The sequence below is a fragment of the Nuphar pumila genome, chromosome 2, assembly GCF_984573655.1.
Source record: "Nuphar pumila chromosome 2, dmNupPumi1.hap1.1, whole genome shotgun sequence".
Taxonomy (NCBI): domain Eukaryota; kingdom Viridiplantae; phylum Streptophyta; class Magnoliopsida; order Nymphaeales; family Nymphaeaceae; genus Nuphar; species Nuphar pumila.
In genome coordinates, this window is record NC_143250.1 from 112,071,536 (window position 1) to 112,086,822 (window position 15,287).

General features: G+C 37.2%; 1 protein-coding gene across 1 annotated transcript in view; it reads right to left on the reverse strand.

Moving 5' to 3' along the window:
- Positions 1–5,852, reverse strand: part of LOC149846760 (uncharacterized) — a 36,917-nt gene extending 31,065 nt beyond the window's left edge. Inside the window, exon 1 of the mRNA XM_089998141.1 lies at positions 5,761–5,852. The gene's annotated coding sequence lies outside the window, so the exon portion shown is untranslated. The remainder of the gene's footprint in view (positions 1–5,760) is intronic.
- Between the last annotated feature and the right edge of the window lie 9,435 nt (positions 5,853–15,287).

Consider the following 15,287-nt stretch of genomic DNA (forward strand, 5'->3'; position numbering starts at 1 on the left):
AGGCCATCTTATAGGGTTGGGACAACTTTTCGGTGTTGAGTTTCAAGGTAGACACCACACTCTCAGACACCATGTTCTCACATGCTCCGGTGTCAATGATGACATCACAAGCGTGACCCTCACAGTTGCACCGGGTCCTAAAAATGTTATTCCTTAGCCATTTGGATGGAGCCGATTCTCGGGGTGTGGTCAACACATGACGGATGGACAACAAACTTTCGACGTTGCCGTCGAACTCTATAACTCCCCTCTCATCCTCAACCTCAACTAATGAATTGTCATCACTGTCACTCTCACTTGCAGACTCGACAATCCCTTCAACCAGATGGGTGTTCTTGCTCATGGTCGGACACTTGGACGCGACATGTCCTAACTCTTGACACCTAAAACAACGAAGGGTCGACTCAGTAGGTTTGGCTTTGGACCGGGTGTGGAAAGCTGGCCTGACTGGTCAGGTTTGCTAAGATCTGTCCTAGGTTTTGAATCACTAGGGGAGCTTGCTCCCCTGGTTGGGAAACTGGGCTTGGGTCGGCTGGAGGCCTCATTACGGGTTGTCCGATATTCCTGCCTCCGCTTCAGCTTGTCCTCGATGTTCATGGCATAACTGCTGGCTTGATCTAATGTTTCGACTGTGACACAACTAAAATCATCAGAGATAGCAGGACGGAGACCCGAAATGTACCTCGTGACCTGCTGACGAGTCGTTTCCTCGATCTGCACACGCAGGGACAGACGATGGAACTCCGCGGTGTACTCGGCTACAGTTCGGGAACCTTGGCGCAGGGTCAGGTATTCCTTGTAGGCTCGCTCGACGTGATCCGAAGGCACGAACTTTGACTGCATCAGTCTTTGCATTTCCTCCCACGACTATACGCGCTCTAATCCCTGCCGCTCCCTTGATCGTTGTAGCTCCACCCACCATGTCTGTGCTAGGCCTCTCAATCGTGTAGAAGCTAACGAGACACGGTGATGTTCAGCAACTGTGTGATAATCGAAGAAGAACTGTACTGCATAAGACCAGTCGAAAACTGCTCCGCGTCGAATCGTCCCGCAAACTCCGGAAGATCCAATTTCACGCCATAAGTGGAAGAGTGGTATGGTGGTCTCTGTTGTCGCGGCTCCACTATCCCTGCAGGATGCTCGTTCCAGAAAAGGTCGTCGTCCCATGCTGCTTCATTGTCCGTATGGCGGTATTGTTCGCCGGGATGCTGGTGCTGTCGACCTCTCCCGATGGGGGGTCGGCGGTCGGGGCACGCCGGTTCCTGCTGACATTGCCTCGGTCGGGTTTGCCCGTGGGCGGGCACCATCTGCGACCGGTATTGTGGTACTGGAATGACGGGAAGTCCAAGGTTCGGGGGAGGGTTCAGTTGAGGTTCTGGTTCCGGACGAGTAGAATTGGTATGATATGGTTGTGGGTTAGGAGTATGGAGTTGGGCCGGATACTGGATTGGGTTTTGGGTCAAGTTTGGGTAAACAGGTTGGTTTGGGTTTGGGTATGGGTATGGGGCTTGATGGGTATATGGATGGGTTGACTCGCCCGATGGGATGTGGTTCGGGCCCACTCCTACACTACTCGTCGGACCCAGATATGGATGGGAAGGATCGAGGTTCGAGTTTTGGGGATAATAGGCTTGGTCTGAACTCGATCCCCGATCCAAGAGATTATGGGTCTGGTTTTGACCCGGCTCAAATCCAAACTGGAGCTCCGTCCGGGTCCGATATGGGCTAGGGTCGGCATGAGATCTACTTTGTAGGTCAAAATTATTGGGTTGGTTTTGGTGCGGGGTTGCCCGCGCACCTGAACCAACTAGGTAGGTTGGGTACGGGTGGCCTAGCCCCAAACCTGCTCCCTGGGACCCAAGGGTTGGTCCCAACGAAACGGGCCTGTGCCCTGCTGGAACAAAAACCGAGTTGGACCCTCTGATGTCAGGTCCCTCCAAATGGGTCTGGCCCGCTCCCGCTCGTAGAGGTACCATTTCGTAGCCTCTCCGTGCGGGATCGGGAGGGAGTGATGGCTCTCCCCTGATTCGGACAGACGAACCTGGGTCTATAACTGGGCCCAGCGTGACGTTGGGGCCCTGTCGACCCAGGTTCAAGTGTTGCGCATCGTGCGTGGTGCCCTGCCACGAGTCTGGACCTGTAGGTGGGCCCAGCGCAAAGCTGGGACCCTGCAGGCTTGGGTCGACCTGCAGCATAGCCCCCGGCACGCGCGACCACTCGTCGGGCCCAGCAGGTGTCTCCTGCACACGACTGGGGTCCTGCAGGGTCGGTCCTACCTGCGAACCCAACACAGGGAGGCGCGGTTTGGACGGTGGGGCTGTTACCAGGGGGGTGCTGCTCATCGGGGCTCCCTGGTGTTGCTGGCAAGTACCCGGATTGGGAGTCTGCATTGGTGCCGTTAGGAGCGAAGGAACATTACTGTGCTGGAGTTGGGTCGACGGACAGATTGAAGACTGAACAGGGTTCACGTCTGTCGCTACGCCATCCACCGGATCTGCGCCTGCGACTAGGGGTTGTGGCCCGGATGCTTCAAGGGCCACCAGTCGTTCATCGAAACCATCCATTCTCTTTGATAGACTGGCAACATCCCTGCTCATCCGCAACATATTTTCTTGGATTTTTGTAAGTACATCCATCACATGCAGCATCAGATCTTCGCTGCGAGCCTCCTCACGTTCCTCGCTGCGTACCGGATCGGTCCCTGCTTCAAGAGCCATCTCGCTGGTGAAGAAAGGGTGCGGCTTTGATACCACTTTGATGCAGCTGTATTGGAGAAGGCGTGAAACAATGACCACCGTGAAACAGTGGCTGACCTCTTTATTAAACTCAACAAAGATTTCAATAACAGAAGGAAATTCAATAACAATTCAATAACAATTAAAGAATGAAAGAAAGAAGACAATAGGCAGAAAGAAAAACAGGAAAACTGCAGAAGATAGAAGACGGCTGGAGTTTCAATATTCTCTGCCTTCGCGCAACCCTAGACAGGGCTTCTTAAAGACTGTTTGCTGGACCGGGTCGTGGGTCCAGATTTGGATCTGACCCACGACCCGGGTCAGTATCTCTTTGCAGCTGGTTCTGGGGCGTGCGAGCTCCACCACGCCTGACGTAGGTGCGCAGGGGTACCTCCCTGCGTCGTGGCTCCGTCCCTGCAAGTGAGTCATATTCACGGGGTCCTTCATCTGCCCTGTGTGGTGGATCGAGTGGCACGATGGGCCCAATCGGGTCCTGTCCTGCATCAGAGTGTCAAAATTATTTTATCCCTTGCTTTGACATTCAACTGTCATTATTTCAACTGGATGTAAAAAATATTTTCTTACATGGTGAATTGAAGGAAGAAGTGCATATGGAGCAGCCCATCGGGTTTTCACAGGCCGATCCGAAGAGGTACATTTGTAAATTGAATCATTCTATTTATGGTTTAAAGCAACCGCCAAGAACTTGATTCAAAAGTTTCTACAATGCCATTAAGGAGTGTGGTTTTGTTAAAGTCCTTGTTGACAATTCATTGGTTAGATATCATGGACGTCATGGTATTGTGATCATTCTTTTATATGTCGATGATATTATCATGATAGAAAGTTTTGATGTTCTCATTCAGAATACTAAAAAAAAATTAAGTGAAAGATTCAAAATGAAAGATTTGGGTCATCTTAAATTCTTTCTGGGCATTGAAGTTGATAGAAATAATCATTATATGAGGTTATCTCAACAGAAATATGCATATGATATGCTGCACAAATTTAATATGCATAACTGTGATTGACACATTCGCATGCATGAATAACAAATTGTTTGATAGTGAAGGAAAGTTGTTTGTAGATCCTGAGAAGTATCGTAGCATGGTAGGAGCATTACAATATTTGACCATTACAAGGCTTGACATAGCTTATGTCGTAAATCAATTTTTTCCGTTCATGCATTTTTCGATCGATGTTCACATGGAAGCTTTAAAGTGTACAATGAGGTATGTGAAAGGGACTCTTAGCCATGGCATGTTGTATTATAGGAATGATCCTAGAAATCCATGTATTCACCATGTTATTGGCTATTTTGATGTTGATTGAGCTAGTGACCCGGATCAAAGGAGGTTTGTATAAGGATATTGTGTTTATCTGGGAAAGAATTTGATATCCTAGAAAAGTAGAAAGTAGAAGAGTATAACCAAGTCAAGAAGTGAGGCTGAATATAGAGCCTTGGGCAAGCTTAGTTACAGAAATCTCATGGGTCAGAGACTTCTTAAGGGTGTTGAAGTTAAGAGTGTCGATCAATTTTATATTGTGATAATAAAAGTGAGATTGCACTTGCAACAAACTGTGTTCTTCATGACAGATTGAAGCATTTTTAGATTGACTATCACTTCGTCAGAGACAAGATCGAATCTGAAGAAATGGAGACAAAATTTATTAACTCTGATAAGCAAGTAGCAGATATATTCAGCAAAGGGTTATCAAGAGACATGCACAAATATGTGAAGAGCAAGTTATTTATGTTTGATGACATATGTAACTTGAGGGGAGTGTTAGAATGTGTGAAGACATGTTCCAAGGGCAGAAACATCACCCAAATTAAAAGAGAGCTTATGAAGGGCATGCATGTATGCAATTGTTTGATTTGTTTTCTATTCTTTTGTATTCTTCCCTATTAGGGCTTTAGTATATAATCAAGGGTTAACTGTGTGTACCTCTCTCTCTCTCTTGCTAGTATAGATTTGGGGCTGTGTTAAAATAACAGGTTATTAAATCTAATATCTCGTACAACAAATTTTTTTGTGATTAGCATTGGTTAAATGAGTTGAATATGTCTCCACTAAGTATGTCAAACCTACTCATGATATTAATGATTTAAATAGCCGAATGACCCTCCAAGATCATAGCGCAGCTATATCGCAAAACAAGAGGGGCTTAATTAGAATTAAGGAAGGGTGCTAGCATATTTGAATACGGTCTTCACCTATCCAACCTATTTAAGCTTTTATATTTTAATTGGGCACAAGTGCCACCGATTTCCTTATTCTTTTTCAAGATAGAACTAAAAACACATCCTGCCTTATACATCCAAATCCTCGAGTCAAAATGCTTGTTCGACCACACGTTAATACTAGTTGACATCTAAAACGCAGAATAAAAATAAACAAGCACACGAACACCAAAATTAACAGTCAAAATGAATACAAGAGAAAATCACATCCCTTCCCGGAAACTGGATCACTCCAGTGCTTCGGGTACTAGGACCCTCTGCCATCCATATCCGCAGAGCCGTTTCATGAGCCGGAGGGGGGGCGCTAAGCGCAGTTATTTGAATCAAACGTTTCATTATACAAAGTGAATGAAAAGATATCCAAATCCAAATTGTAGTCAACCCATAAGATACCATATCTTTCAGGCATTTCAACAAACAGTTGATCTGCAACTTCTCAATCTCCAAAGGTTCCATCAAGAAGAACCACAACATCCAAAACATGCCCCCAAATTCTAAAGTTTATCCCAACCACCAACGATGGCACCAAGGGATGCAACATCTCTTTTGATCGTCGTTTAACAAAATTTGGTGAACATCGCCCCCGCCCCCCCACCCCACAAAAAAAAAACGTTTCTCACCCTCAGTACCAAATATCTTTGATTGGTCCCTTGGTTGGTGTCTCCAAGCCATACAGATAGCTTATTCTCTCTACTACAATGTGCTAATTTGGACAAAAATTGACGAGGACCATCTGCAAAACTCCATGAAAATCCGAAGAAGGGAGAGAGAGAGAGATACCGTGGTGAATCGCGTGGTTTGAGAAAGCAAGTGGCCGCACGATAAGCAAAACGCAGGTTAACGACGACCAGCGGCAACGGAGAGAGAGAGAGAGAGAGAGAGAACATTCGGTTCCTAAGCAATCTTTGTATGCACGTACTGACGGGCAACGGGCTGGGCTGGGCCGGGCCGTCATTTCAAAAGCTCGGTTCGGGACGGCCTGCTTGCTAGGCCCGTGGCCTTATCGGGTCGGGCTTATTATATTATGTATAATCTATATATTATGTTATATATATAACACATATGAGTAGAGGTGTCAATGAGTCGGGTTTAGTTCCGACCCATGTGGAACCAGACTTGGACCTGATTTTCGGGTATGGTATCAAGTCCGATCCTAGGTCTAATCGGGTTCACTATAAGAAAAATCATACCCGGACCTGATAAGAACTACATGAACCAGACCTGGATTATACCTGATAAAACCATATTTTTTATCATTTTTACATTGAAAATTTTCATGTCTTAATTGAAACTCGGGTCGGATCCGGTTCTGGTATAAATTTCATAAACTATACTTGGGTACAAGTATTAATCAGACCTTCAAGCCCAGACTCCTCGGTTCTTAATCTGGTCTTCTTATTTATCACCATACTCGAATCCTATAGGGTTTGATTCATGTAAACTCGACCCGTTGACACCCTTACATATGAGTCACTAGAATAAAAGAACTAATGTGTGAACTACCATTTTCATGGTTTTTTTGTTCTTTTTCTCTTGAATCTAACTATACATATATGATCTACATGCTTGGTTTTATAAGAACCCGCTCTAGAATCATTCGATTTTTTTAAGGCTTTAAAATCAATGCCTCATAAACTTCATAAATATTCAGGCATTCAAAAATCATATTTTTTCATCTAAAATACACGATCCAATGGTTGATTCCTAGCAAATCCACCATGCCAAGTACATCCACCTGGTTGGAATTGCAAAAAAGGTGTTGAAAATGCCCATATTTTTAGTTCTCATATTCTAGTGACTTATATAATATATAAATTATATACAAAAAATAAACGTATTATACGGCAAAATTGATGTGTTTTAAAAAAACTATAATTTTTCAAAATCTACCAAATGTCCAAAATCACAAATGCTTGACTTTAAAAAGACCATTTTAACCTTTGCATAGCGGACCTCTTGAGGTTCGCGCGATATATTGATACGCTCCCCCGAGTATCACACACTCACTTAATGGTAGATTCGCGAAAAAAAAATTGTGAACCTCACAAAGTTTGCATAACCAAAATTGTGAACCTCTTATTAAACTGAAACCTCGAAACACCACAAATATCATACTAAATTTGCATATATAACATAAAATTGATGAGATATAGTGTGAACCTCATGTTAATATATCATAAATTCATAAATATTCTACTAAATTCACATATAGTTTGAAGTTTGCATGACCATATATGTGAACTTCCTGGTCGAAACATCACAAAATGATTTTGCATATATAGTACGAACTTCGCATAGAAATGTGTGGATCTCAATTAAGAAACTTAAGGAGATACATAAATAAGGGACAATATGTGCAAATTTTTTGCATGTGAATTTCTTACATTCGCATGTTTATTGAATCATATATAAAGTTATTTTTGTTCATTTTATTATTATTTTTTATTTTTTCTATAAGAACCCTAACCTTTTTCCTCTAGAACCCTCAACATTTTTTCTCTTCTTATGGCGATTTCTATAAAATTATAGTAATTCCTGTGAATTTTTTGTTGTTGCATTGACGAGGTTTTTTTATCCTTTGCATTGACTTCCCACGTTATATCGAAAGGTAAGCATTTGATATTCCTATGTGTAATTGTGTTTGTTCGGTTGTCCTTTAGTTAATATTTAGTATTTTTGTGTTTGTGTAATGGGGCTAGGGTTTACTATGCACAAGCATTGAATATGGCTTTTTAGAATGATTGTTGTAGGTAGTTATGCTAATTAAATATACCAAGTGTATATGGATAATCTTTTCTCACATGTTATTTTTATTTGATAAATATTGTGTGGTTGTTGTAATAAGTTAATGATGGTTTCTAAAAAGGGTTAAAGTATACTATTGTCTAATTGATTACCCTATTTGAAGATCTATAATGGTGTCCAAAATAGTAGCTTTAAGGAATTTATAGTTTTGATATTTCATAAAGCTAGATATGCAAAAGTGTTATTAAGCCTATGGTATAATTATTCTCCTAAAGTAGGTAACCAAGATTTATTGATAGATGTTTTGGACGATGATGATGTAGACTCGATGTTATGTAGTAGTGATTTTACTTAATTGCTCAAAAAGTTGTTGCTCACAAAGTTAAACAAGCAGTTATAAGTGATGTATAAGAAGCAATTGATAAATATAATGATAGAAATCATGTGGAGAATGTCTATCTATTTGAGACATCATCGATCGAGCTCAGTCGTTTGGTGAATATTCAACTGTCCTAAATAGTGAATGATACCAATGTCTTAAACATTGAGCTTAGGCACATGGAGGGCATGCAGTTGGTTTAACCGATTAGGGATATAGATTTTTTATGTGCAGGTAATGAAAAACTTTCACAAATAATTGATATTGAACCACGCGAGCAAATCAGTGCTAGAGATATTGGTCGCACTAATGTAAATGACATCCAACCTTCCAGGGCATATGACAAAACTAGGTATAAGTTGTTGAAATTTGTAATTTATGTTTGAAATGTAAGTATGATGATGTTTATTATATTTTTATGGTTAATCTTGAAAGTTGAAAATACATAAATGTTACATGCATGAAAGCAAAGAAAGTGATAGATATGATGAATTTTGATTTAGTTCGTACAACAAAAGAGTCGATTTGGTAGCAATGATGACATAATCAATGAAAATCATATGATATATATAATAAAATGATATAAGAGGACCAAGACAATGATGACATTGGACAAATAATGGCAGTTGAAAATGTTGCACAAATGGCAATTGAGAAGTCGAACCCTTGGTATGATTGTATAAGTTGAAAATGTTGCATAAAAACATTGTTATGAGTTTTTGACGGATCATGAATAACTTTAAAGAAAAACTTATGAACAATAATAGAGTTATTGTCGTATGCATGAGAAAGAACCTGTAGACTATGATTGATTGCACATGAAAGATCTATTGCACAAAGGTATGCAAAACAATGTTCTTTCAAGTGAAGAAGTATAAAAGCTCACACACATGTGGTGGATCATTTGATAATCTTATAATAAAAAATGTGTCTTCAAAGTGGATTTCAAGTGTTATTTACAAATGCATGGACGATTGACCCAAAGATGACTCAAAGAAAAATCATGAATAACATCAGTCAGGAGAAATGATTGGAGATTACTTACAAACAAGCATGGCGTGGATGATTACAGACAAGGAAGGCACTATACGGTTCAATTGAAGTATCTTTATGGATGCTTCCCACCTATTTGAATCATTTGATGAAGGCTATCCATTTGTCCATGTATTAATCTTTCTAATCAGTCTCCTTTCCACTTATATGAATGCATATTCAGATTGATAAGAAAGATTGATTTAAGTATATGTTTTTATCCTTTTGTCCATGCATCAATGAGTTTTTGAAAGGATGTCTTCAAGTTCTTATGGTAAATGACACATCTATAAAAGGAAGATATATGAATATACTTTTGTCAGCCCATAATATTAATCTTTGTGGTGAGCTATTTTTTATAGCACTTATAGTTGTGGATAAGGAGTCAAAATATTCATGAGTGTAGTTTTTAGAGCATGTAAATGAAGAGTTTGTTGTCTTTAACGATTATAAAGAGAGATTATAGTTATCTCAAATAGGTATGCATGCCTAAAGTATGTTGTCCCTCATACATAGTCTATATGTCATGTTGGATATTACATAAAGCACTTGACAAATAACTTTTATATGAAATTTGGTTAATCACTAAGTGCATTTTAGTGGAGCACAACCCGAGCAACTATGAGACGACAATCCAAATATTTTCTTCAAAAAGTCCAAGAGTAAGATAAAGTTGCATACTATTATATTGTTAATGACGTGGATTCAAAACATTGTGCTAATTGTCACTTTCCAACAAGAAGATATGGGTGCCTAATGTCTACTATAACAAAGAGCTTCAATACGTGGATTCATGCTATACATGACAAGCTCCTAATTCTTCTTATTGAGAAGCTTTGTCTCATGCTAATGAAACTTTTTGAGAAAGGAAAGACAGTCGGAGAGCAAATGATACAGGTTGTAGTGCCTAAGGTAACAAAAAAGATAGAAAAATTGAAGATAAAGTCACAACAAGTATGTACGAAAGTAGTACATTGCCACCAACGTCGGTATAAAGCACGCGACCAATCTCACAATTAAAATATTAATCTTGACAAAAAAAAATGCTCTTGTGAAGAGTGACAGTTTAGTAGAATTTCATGCAAACGTGCAATTGCATGCATTTTTTATGAGAGTAAGCAACAAAAGGATTATTGCGATAAGTTATTAACAGTTGAATCATATTAAAATGCATATCATACATATTGATTCCTTCTGATGGCGGATAATGTCTCACACATCAATCTATTGACTCTTATTCCTGTTTATCCACCAAAGGTAGTTTATAAAACAGGATGACCTGAGGTAAAGAGACGAATAACAAAACACAAGGATGTTATGTCATACAAGTGTAGTGTACGTGATAAGGTTCGCCATAACATGCAAAAGCATAAATAACAATATTTTGTTTGCCTATGCTTTTCAAAATATGTAGTTGTTAAGAGTTGTTTAATAAATTGCATCCTGATATTTATTTATTTATTTTAATGAACTGCTTCAATGTCTTATGTAATCTATTTGTTAAGAGTTGTTTAAAAAAGTTATTTATTTGTAATTATCCATTATTTTTTAATGAAGTGCTTCAATGTCTTATTCGTTAAATGGTTTATTTTTTATACGGTGGTTTGGTTTCAACTGTTACACTCATTAGAGGTCCTATTATACACGAAATTGAACTTCGTAACATTATAAAATATTAGATGAAAATTTGAGCGAATTATCAAAGATTGTATGTAAAATTGACAGAATTATCAAAGATTGCATGTAAACCCTACTAAAATTGTTTTGTAAATGTACTTTAAATATTCATTTCAATTTTAATGTTCTGTTTATTTTGTATATTTAATTTTATATCGCGAAAGATATAAAAGCATTATATTTTAATGCTAGTATGGACATTCACAAAATATGTCATGTTCATAGATTGCATTCATTACATTCATTAAAAAATGAACATGTTCATACATTGCATTAATTTCATTCATTCAAAAACTGAACATGCTCATACTTTCCATTCATTCTATTAATTCAAAAACTGAACCTACTTATACATTGCATTCATTCTATTTATTCAAAAACTGAACATGCTCATACATTGCATTCATTTTATTCATTCAAAAGTTGAACTTGCTCATACATTATATTCATTCTATTCATTCAAAAATAAATCCGCTCATAAATTGCATTCATTCTATTTATTAAAAAAATGAATTTACTCATATATTGCATTCATTCAAATCATTCAAAAATAAACCTGCTCATACATTTCATTCATTAAAAAATGAACATCCTCATATATTGTATTGATTTCATTCATTTATAAACTGAACCTAATCATACACTGCATTCATTTTATTCATTCAGAATTCAAAAAATGAACATGTTCATACAATTGCATTCATTTCATTCATTCAAAAAATAATTTTGCTCATACATTACATTCATTTCATTCATTCAAAAATTAAACTTGCTCATATATTGCATTCATTTCATTTATTCAAAAATAAACTTGCTTATATAATCATTCATTCATTCAAATATGAACTTTCTCATGCATTGCATTAATTTCCTTTATTCAAAAAATAAATTGATCATACAATTGTATTCATTTATTTATTTAAAAAATAAACTTGTTCATACATTACATTCATTATATTCATTAAAAAATAAATTTGCTCATACAATAATTCATTTATCCAAAACTGAATTTGCTTATACATTTTATTGATTCCATTAATTCAAAAAATACACATGCTTATACATTGAATTCATTCAATTTATTAAAAAAAAAAATTGCTCATACAATCATTCATTCATTCAAAATTGAACTTACTCATACATTGCATTCATTCCATTCATTTAAAATAAGCATGCACATATATTGCATTCATTTCATTCATTCAAAATTTGTATATGCTCGTATATTGCATTCATTTCATTCATTAAACAATTAAATATGCTCATACAATGCATTCATTTCATTTATTTTAAAAACTGAATATGCTCATATATTGCATTCATTTCATTCATTCAAAACTGAACCTACTCATACATTACATTCATTTTATTCATTCAAAAAATGAACCTTCTCATACATTGCATTTTTTTCAATCATTAAAAAATGAACCTACACATGCAATCTTTCATTCATTTAAAATTGAACTTACTCATAAATTGCCAACTGATCAACTGCAGTTGCTAACCGTCTATTGCTTTCCTATCCTACCCATACAATATGATCAAACTCTCACTTTTCATGTGCCTTGCATAAATCCATAGAGCAAGATCTACATCATTGGCCTTCCTTGCGAGCATAAGCCACTATTTCAAAAAAATAAGTTCAACTGTTGTTTAAAAAAAATAGGTCCAACCGTGAAAGATGTGCTTACCAAAAAAACTCGTTGTCAACGATTTTCCACCAATAAAGTGCTGCCTATGATTTTTCAAAAATAATTGTCAAAAATTGTTGTCGGGGAAAACATGCTAAGGACCATAAAAAACTCTAATTTGTGTAAAAATGGCCTTGGGGTTCGACTATCAATTTTGTATACAATGATTGTACAAAAATATGCAAATAAGAAAAAAATTATATTGTATTCATCTCTAATATTGATATATAAAAAAATCCACAAATAACTCATAAAATTTGCATATAAAGAGCATATTTACAATGACATAATTTGTGAAGTTAGTACCTAATTTGTAGACTTCATGAAAATTCACAACATATTATTTATGCAGATCTCCCATATTTATGAATCTCCTTGAAGATTAGTTATAAAGGTTCTATGCAAACTTCCTGTAGTCAAAATTTTGCAAACTAACTTTGCATATATAGTACTAAGTTCACATTACTAAATCTGCGAACTTCGAGTAACTAAAACATGTAGAAACTTTCTAAACATTCTACAAAATCACATATATAGAATAAAGTTCGCACAACTGATTATGCAAATTTCTTGTAATTGAAACCGGTTACAAATATTGTACACAAGATTCACAAATTTTCTAAAGACTTAAATGTGAACCCTCCTCACATTTTTGTGAATGTCCTTAATAGCATTAAAGTGACTTTTCAATATTTAAAATGATGCTTCGATATTTAAAAAGTGATAGTTCATATTTTAGGGTTTGTTTTCTCCTTAAATACGATAATAAGAATATCGTTAATGGCTAAAACAAGGGGAGGATGCCATGATTGAGGCAAACAATATTTTGGAGAAGATAGGAGGTGGAGATGACGATGTGATGTTCCTCAGCCGAAGTAAAAGGCCCCGGTTATGAAGAGTGCGTAGGAAACTGAGGAGTCTGAGGAGGTAGAAGATAAGCCCTTAAAGGAGAAAGTGCATTCTTCAAGTCAGATTGCAGGATTCACAGACTCAAGAGTCGGATTACAGAGGAGTTAGCTTCACCTCAATCATTTGCTCTAGAAAAGAGAGAGTCTACAGATAAAAACAATAATCTGACTGACATTAAAAAGCCAAAGATGAAAACCCCTGATGTGGAGCCATAAACTGTGAATATTTGTAACATGTTCATTTCTAAATAAAGGGACGATTGTAATATATATATATATGAGCAAGCTCATTTTTGAATAATGAAATAAACATATGTTTGAGCATGTTTACTTTTTAATGAATGAAATGAAGTTGTATAAACATGTTATTTACATGCGGATCTTGCAAGTTTCGAGAGGTTTCAGTTACACGAAGTGAGAGGTTTCAGTTACACGAAGTTTATAGATTTGGTTGTGCAAACTTTTCACTATGTATGCGAAGTTTCAACCACAAAGGAAATCACACATATGGTTATGAGATCTTTAAACTATATATGCAAATTAAATATTTTCAAAGTTTCTGCAAGTTTTAGTTTCTGGAAGTTCACATATATGGTGATGCAAACTTCATACTATATAAGCAAATTTAGTGCTATATTTGCAAAGTTTCAATATGTTTAAGTTATAGGAGGTTTGCAAATTTGGTTATGCAAACTTCTTGAGGTCCGCAAAAAAAAATCACGCGAATCTACCTTTAAGTGAAAGGGTGTGATACACGAAGAGCATACCGATATATCATGTGAACCTTAGGCGGCCTACTATGCAAATGTTAAAATGGTCCTTTTAAAGTTAGACATTTGTGATTTTGGAAATCGGTTAGATTTTAAAAAAATGTAAGATTTTTGGAGAAATGCATCATTTTTGTCATACATCATAATCATTTTCTAAATTATTCTATGTTATATATTTATATATAATATATAATATATAATATATCGTTGGTTGGTCTGTGTCTACCCATAGCCCAGCCAGTGTAGGCCCGATTTGGGTCAAGCTTGGGCCTAATTTATAGGCCCAAGTCTGACTGGACGTCCAACCGATTACCCACCTCTAGTAGGGGTGGGCAACGAGTTCGCCCGACCCGCTAATGAACTGAGTCAGCCTTATCAACGACTTGGTCTGTTAATGACTGGCTCGGCCAAAAGTTCAGTTTGGGCAGATCGTTAAAAAAACCATGGCGCGGCCCACACGATAGCTCGTGGGCCTAATCGGGCTGCATCAAGCCTATTATATTATATTATACAATATATATTCTATGTCATTATATATGTGTATATATACACACACAAGCCAAACCAAGCTGCGGGTTGCCCGACCTAATGCCCACACCTAATAAATAGGTAATACATCAGTGCTAAATGAAATATGCTAAATGGGTTTTTCATTTTGACCCCATAAATATATTGGATATGGTCGATTGACTAGGAATCTACACCTGGATCATGTGTTTAAAAAAAGAATGATATTTGGAGCATAAAAATTTTACAAAGATTTTGAAAGAACCCACCTATGTGTTGGAATCGAATACTTCAAGATTTGATCCCTATAAAATCAAGTACATAGATTACATCTATACGGTCAAAATTAAAAATTAAAACAAAAAAACTTGAAAGCCCCATTTCGCATGTTTCATTTAGTACGAATGTATTACCCATCCACACACACATATGTATATATATAAGAATACCTTGTACCGTATTGCATAAAGGACTTTATGTTAAGTAAACACCCTCCACCTACCAACTACAAAGTGCTAACTAAGCTCAATTGCTGTCAGTTTCTACTCAAATTCATTCCTCATATACAAACACAATGGTTCAAGGTGGTTTGACTACC